Source organism: Branchiostoma belcheri, unplaced genomic scaffold, assembly GCF_001625305.1.
Source record: "Branchiostoma belcheri isolate BF01 breed outbred unplaced genomic scaffold, Haploidv18h27 scaffold210, whole genome shotgun sequence".
Classification (NCBI taxonomy): Eukaryota; Metazoa; Chordata; class Leptocardii; order Amphioxiformes; family Branchiostomatidae; genus Branchiostoma; species Branchiostoma belcheri.
Window position 1 is genome coordinate 257,185 of NW_017803603.1, and position 6,864 is coordinate 264,048.

The 6,864-nt window shown below is 44.8% G+C and overlaps 1 protein-coding gene across 1 annotated transcript in view; it reads left to right on the plus strand.

The window, feature by feature from the left end:
- LOC109469908 overlaps nt 1–6,864 on the plus strand; it is a 24,916-nt gene that overhangs the window by 8,421 nt on the left and 9,631 nt on the right. The gene's annotated exons all lie outside the window — the stretch shown is intronic.

Sequence of the window (6,864 nt, forward strand, 5' to 3'; positions counted from 1 at the left end):
ACTCTGTCAACTCGATCAACTCGGTCAACTCGGTCAACTACCCTGGTCAACTCGATCAACTCGGTCAACTCGGTCCACTACCCTGGTCAACTCGGTCAACTCGGTCCACTACCCTGGTCAACTCGGTCAACTCGGTCAACTCGGTCAACTCGGTCCACTACCCTGGTCAACTCGATCAACTCGGTCAACTCGGTCAACTCGGTCAACTCGGTCAACTCGGTCCACTACTCTGGTCAACTCGATCAACTCGGTCAACTCGGTCAACTCGGTCAACTACCCTGGTCAACTCGGTCAACTCGGTCAACTCGGTCCACTACCCTGGTCAACTCGGTCAACTCGATCAACTCGGTCAACTACCCTGGTCAACTCGGTCAACTCGGTCAACTACCCTGGTCAACTCGGTCAACTCGATCAACTCGGTCAACTACCCTGGTCAACTCGGTCAACTCGATCAACTCGGTCAACTCGGTCCACTACCCTGGTCAACTCGGTCAACTCGGTCAACTCGGTCAACTCGATCAACTCGATCAACTCGGTCAACTCAGTCAACTCGGTCAACTCGGTCAACTCGGTCAACTCGGTCAACTCGATCAACTCGATCAACTCGGTCAACTCGGTCAACTACCCTGGTCAACTCGATCAACTCGGTCAACTCGGTCCACTACCCTGGTCAACTCGATCAACTCGATCAACTCGATCAACTCGATCAACTCGATCAACTCGGTCAACTCGGTCAACTACCCTGGTCAACTCGGTCAACTCGGTCAACTCGGTCAACTCGTTCAACTCGATCAACTCGATCAACTCGGTCAACTCGGTCAACTCGGTCAACTACCCTGGTCAACTCGGTCAACTCGGTCAACTCGGTCAACTCGGTCAACTCGGTCAACTCGGTCAACTCGGTCAACTCGGTCAACTACCCTGGTCAACTCGGTCAACTCGGTCAACTCGGTCAACTCGGTCAACTCGATCAACTCGGTCAACTACCCTGGTCAACTCGGTCAACTCGGTCAACTCGGTCAACTCGATCAACTCGGTCAACTCGGTCAACTCGGTCAACTCGATCAACTCGGTCAACTCGGTCCACTACCCTGGTCAACTCGGTCAACTCTGTCCACTACCCTGGTCAACTCGGAACATGTGGTTCGCGGCGCTGTTCCACGGCCTGGTTTCCGAGATGATCGCCTACTGGATCGCGGAGATCGACAACTTCTGGCACGCCCAGTCCTCCATCATGATGCTGGGCAGGAGGCTGCCTCTCTACATCATGTGCATCTGTGAGTACATACATGTAACAGCACTGCATACCTGTAGCCAGTACCTTTTAGCCTGGGTACCAAACCTTTGGTCGGCTTGGCGGTGACGATAAGCGCCTATTGCTGTTCAATTTCTTTCCGCTTGTTCAATTGATTTCAATACGTAGATCCTGTAGATAAATTCAACTACATTCTCAGGGGAGATAACCAATACAGTGTTCAAATAGGAAAATACATTAAAGAATATTTCAATCTTAGACACCACATGTTAGAGAATAGTTAAACCTTTATTGTTACATCATACATATACTCTGTACGTAAGATGACGTTATCCACACAATTATTTAGCTTTGTTCGATCTTTAGTTGTAGAAGAACATACAAAAGTCCGTGTACTTTTTTTGTTGTGTCAATAAAGAATCGCTGTCTATTAATTTTATAATTCCAGACCCGGTGATCCACTACGTCTCGACGGTTGCTGCCAGTCGGCTGAAGCTCGGGATCTTCCCTACAGCGTACGCGGCCGGGCTGGCGGACTGCGTGTTCTACCACGTGTTCGACATTGTGGGGATCAAACTCCTGTGGTGGACATGGCACGACACCGATCCAAACGTCTACGAACGGCACTTTTGGGTAGCTTATTTTATCCCACTTATGCTAGATAAGCGCTGGATGGAAGAGAGTGGAAATCAGTGGTGGCCTGAATCAAATGAAAGAAGTGATGAGGATGGTAAAGATTATGATACTTAGTTATGTTAGTATTGCCACGCAGTTCATTTCTCTTACGTAGCTGCAATGTGTGAACGATCACCGTACAGCCATGGTACGAATTGTACGAATCGAAATTTGAAAGGCAGAATGTGAGACATTTGGTGATCTTGATCTCCAATGGCCTTATATATTGCCTAAAATTTTCCAATGCAATAAACAGGGTTCAGAGGCAGATGAAGGATCCAACCTTTTCTACACTGTGTGGTGTTTTGAATGTTAAGGGGTTTTAGTTATGTTAAGAGGATCTTTTTACCTCTAAATGTGTGAAAGTTAGGGTAGAATTTGGTGACATAATTTGAGGTCTAAAATACTTACTAACTGTTTCTACGTTTGCAGGCCCCCTATGCCAATACTCTGTTCCGGCTGACTTTCTCCTCTGCCTTCACTCTTCTGTTCTTCGGGACCCACAAGTGGATCACAGGAAAAAACATGTTCCAAACTGGGAGGTGGGTATGATCTGTTTTTATCTGTCTGCTTTGTTTCTGCTTTGTAGCATACAATCTCAGTGTAAAGCCTGTCACACATAGCTGACTACCTTCCACGGCCTGTTACGTCCCCAACCAAAGTTAATGGTAGGTTCAAATTTCTACTTTTGTTTCTACTTTTAAGCATAGAAGATCAGTGTAAAGCCGTCACACACAGCCATCCACATTCAACCCCCTTTACCTCCCTAACTGAAGTCAGGTTCCCCATTTTCGGTAGAGTGAGGAAAATGATATCACGAAAGTTCATCTGTGGTGGTAGTTAAATGTTAAAAGTTAAAACTTTTGGTCCAACACAAAAATTCTCTCACCTAGAGCTTTCGACCAGTCACTCTGGTCTTCCTCAGTAGACATACCCAGTAAAGCTTGTCACGTGGCTTCTTTGAAGTGTGACGTCAACACTAGGTCAAAGGTATCGTGTAGACGATGTCGGCCCCCGTCGCGGTTCAATGAAGGGTGATGGGCCCTGATGTATATGACTTCCTTCACCCCTCTCAAGAAATAGTTGTAGACTATTATTAAGGGTCAAACAAACAAACAAACAAACACACTTACTCTAAACTGTGTCTGTGTTATTTTACCAGTTTCCTTCAGGAGGCCGCTGCCGTCCTTCTGACGGCCGTCCTGACGTTCCCCACGGCCATCGCGACGCACTTCATCCCGCTGTACCACAGCCTGCACGACGCGCTGGGCGCCAGCTCCGAGGTCTGCGTGCTCGCCGTCATCTACCTCTACATCCTCATCGTGTGGGTGTCAGACAGGAACGGGCCGGAGGACGGCAGGCCTGGGGGGAAAGGTGAGGACACACAAACAAACAAACAAACAAACACTTACTCTAACCCTACCTGTACATCCTCATCGTGTGGGTGTCGGACAGGAACGGGCCGCAGGACGGCAGGCCCAGGGGGACAGGTGAGGACACACACACAAACACACACACACACACACACTAACACACACACACAGACACACACACACAAACACATACACACACACTCACACACTCTAGCTTCTATGAGGTTTCTAGTTGTTGTTTTCTGTCTACATTCTCGTCATTTCTTCTGGCATTTTTCTGAAATTACTTAATACTAAAGGAAACCTGTTGGAAATGTTCTCCTGTTAATCTAAACATTTATTTTTAGTTTAGTCTATATTTCACAGGTAGCCACCCCTGGAAGGACGAGCTGACCGTGGTGGTTCTGATCCACTTCCTGACCTTTGCCCTGCTTGCCGTTTTTGCCCAACCTGAGACGGTTGTGTCTACCGGGGTCCACGAACCCCTCGGACCCTGCAATGAGACAATGCAGATGTACAACGCCATCGGACAGGTATGTAGTTAGTTAGCCTGGTATCCAGTCTGATTCGTGGTCGGGGCCGAAAGAGCTCTGTCCCGCCCGCCTCACATAGGTTACCCGGTGTGTATTTCACAAGAGATTGATTAGCCCTCGTTCGTGTTGGGGGGAAACCAAATCCCCAAGCATACTGTCTCTTATTAGCGTAACACTCCTACCGGGACGGCCTGTTGCACTGGGCGGGGGAAGCTATTAGAGCCCCCAAAGACACAACCTGCCTGAACACCCCAATATCCCCAATCACGTAAGACTGGATACCAGGCTAGTCTGTTGCCAACACCACCCCATCCATTCAACCTCTTTAATCCTCAGATTAGAGTCTTTTAAAACGTTGAAACCTTCCGATATGGCTTTGGTTGGTCTGGTTCAGGAAGCAGTTTGTAAGGTCATAGCTGATTCGAATCTGAATATATATATATTCACAATACCCCAAAACACTTCCCAGAAGTCCGAAACCCTGATATCGTGCTTGATACTGTTGTTATTATACACTGTAAACATTTTCCCAACTTTTACAGGTATATATCTCCATTAGTGAAGACAATCACTAGTCTTTCTGAAGTCCATCAAGATACAATGTAATACAAAATATATCAACAGAATATAATGAAATAGGGCTACATGGATTTTCACAATCAAAGTTGGTTAATATATGTTAAGTATTTCCCCACATTTATAGCTTGTATCGAAGAGGAAGTACCTGTGCCCGAGCGACTATGACGAAGGCTACATGGATTTCCACTGTGTTCCCGGTGGAGCAGCGCCCCCTGGCGTGCACCACTGGTACAGCGTGTGCGGAACGCCCCATGAGAACCACGCGGAGCACATTACTGTGGTGTGGGGCTTCTGTCTGTTGGGCCTCACCTACTACTACAACCTGCTGGCCTGCTCGGGCCTGGATGAGGCTCCGGCCAAGAAACACAAGACTAATTAGAATTTTAATGCCCTCTCTTCTCTACTCAAATTTGTGAGCCATGAAACACAAGACATATTTGCAAATCTGCAATCCAAGAAGCTCAAGACAAATTAAGACATGACGTTTTCGAGCTGCTTATAAATTTGCTTGCTCAAAAGATGAATGCTGCGTTGGGAGTATTGGCCCAAGCTTTCTTTAACAAATCTCCCATTCAATCACAAAATGCCTCTTTTGAGGCAATATGTTACAACAATCTGCTCGTTTCTTCTGAGAGGAAAAGCGTCTTTTAACCCTTTTAGAAATGGATCATCTTAACCCTTACTGATGACTGTGACCACATTGCGTAAGATTATGATAAGAAACAATGACTCTGTGAGTCTCCTGTATCTTTACTGTTCCTGATAACTGGAAGTCTAAGAGATTCAAGGCGGGAATGTAGAGTAAGGACTCTAATTTGCTTCAGCTAATGCTTTCATCAAATTTAAATTTAGCGTAATGCTTGAGATTAAACAGAATGCTTTTAAGCTCTTAAAATGCTCTTAAAAGATGTAGCATGTCACTTTTTTGATAGCTATGGTGCAATGTGACTTTTCTTGTGCATATCTAGCCTTCGTTAAAGCAAGATTAGTTTATAAATTCTAGTATGCATACGATAATTGTTATTCCGTCCTATCGCAAAAATACATCGTTGTAAAAGAACACTATTTAGAAATCGACAACTTTACTTTGTTAATTGAATTTCCTTGCTATTTTCTTTGTATTGATTACGTTTGGTGGGTGCTTTTCAAACGGACAATTATCACGTATACAGCAATACTAGTACCAAACAGGTTCCGTGCCTCTACTTTACAAGATCATCGGTGCATCGACACACTATGTGGTGTATCAGGTATTGCCGTTCGACCCTTGACCTTTGCCCCTTCATCACACTGACCGGCTAGTGGCGGGATCCCACTGATTTCGAAGCGGATCTTTTTAAAACGTTTTAAAGTTGAAGCCGTGAAATCTTCCAGACATGGTGGAAAAGGAGTTGACGGAGGTAAGCTGATATTGGGAAAGACGTTGTTTTTTCGAGTACAGTCGCTACCTGTATATATTATAACCTGTATGGGGGTGGGGGGTGGGCGTGGTGACTAAATACACAGTCTTGTTTTTACGATAGCGCCAATAAAATTTGGACTATTTTAGGGAATTAGTAATAGAATATAACGAAAAGTTGAAAAAGCCAATTCATAATGCAGGATTTTATTTTACTAGCAATGGTTGTTTTTTGTTGGTTTGTGGTTAAATAAAAAGTTAATAATTAATTTCCATCATTAATTAAGTAGGCCACACCTCCTATGTTTGTGATCACCTTACTTTTACTGTATTATGATTTTAATGCATAGTCTGGATATGAATGGTAATTCTATTATGTGTACGTGCACACTTACCAAATTGTGCAAACAAAGATCACCCCATTTCTATGTGAAACAAACAAATGTACATGTAGCTGAGCCAGAAAATGTATAAAGTTCAAACCAAACCTTAAATGGTGGACCTCAGGACCCATATGATATTATGTGTACATGTGTACCAAATTGTGCAAACAAAGATCACCCCATTTCTATGTGATGCAAACAAATGTAGCTGGGCCAGAAAATCAAACCTTATCTGGTGGACCTTAGGACCCATATGATATTATGCGTACGTGAACTTACCATTTGTGCAAACAAAGATCACCCCATTTCTATGTGATGCAAACAAATGTAGCTGGGCCAGAAAATCAAACCTTATCTGGTGGACCTTAGGACTTATAGTACTCCCTGAACGGTTATCCAAACACATGACTGATAACCTAAGATATTACTTACTGGTATAGCCTAAATTCCAACCGCATTAGGGACCTAGGGTATCCAGAAATGATAGGCCAGGCCAAGGGCTTGAGGGCTACCTTGATGGGCTTACCCTTTCTGGCCCCAAAGCGTGTGCATGGGGGTTTGGTCTCTAACAAATTTATTTGTCTTTACAGCTGTTGGTAGGGAGGGACCTACAGTTTTAGAAGCCTTGTACAAAGACGACAAAGTTTCGTAGTAAATGATTAGGTAT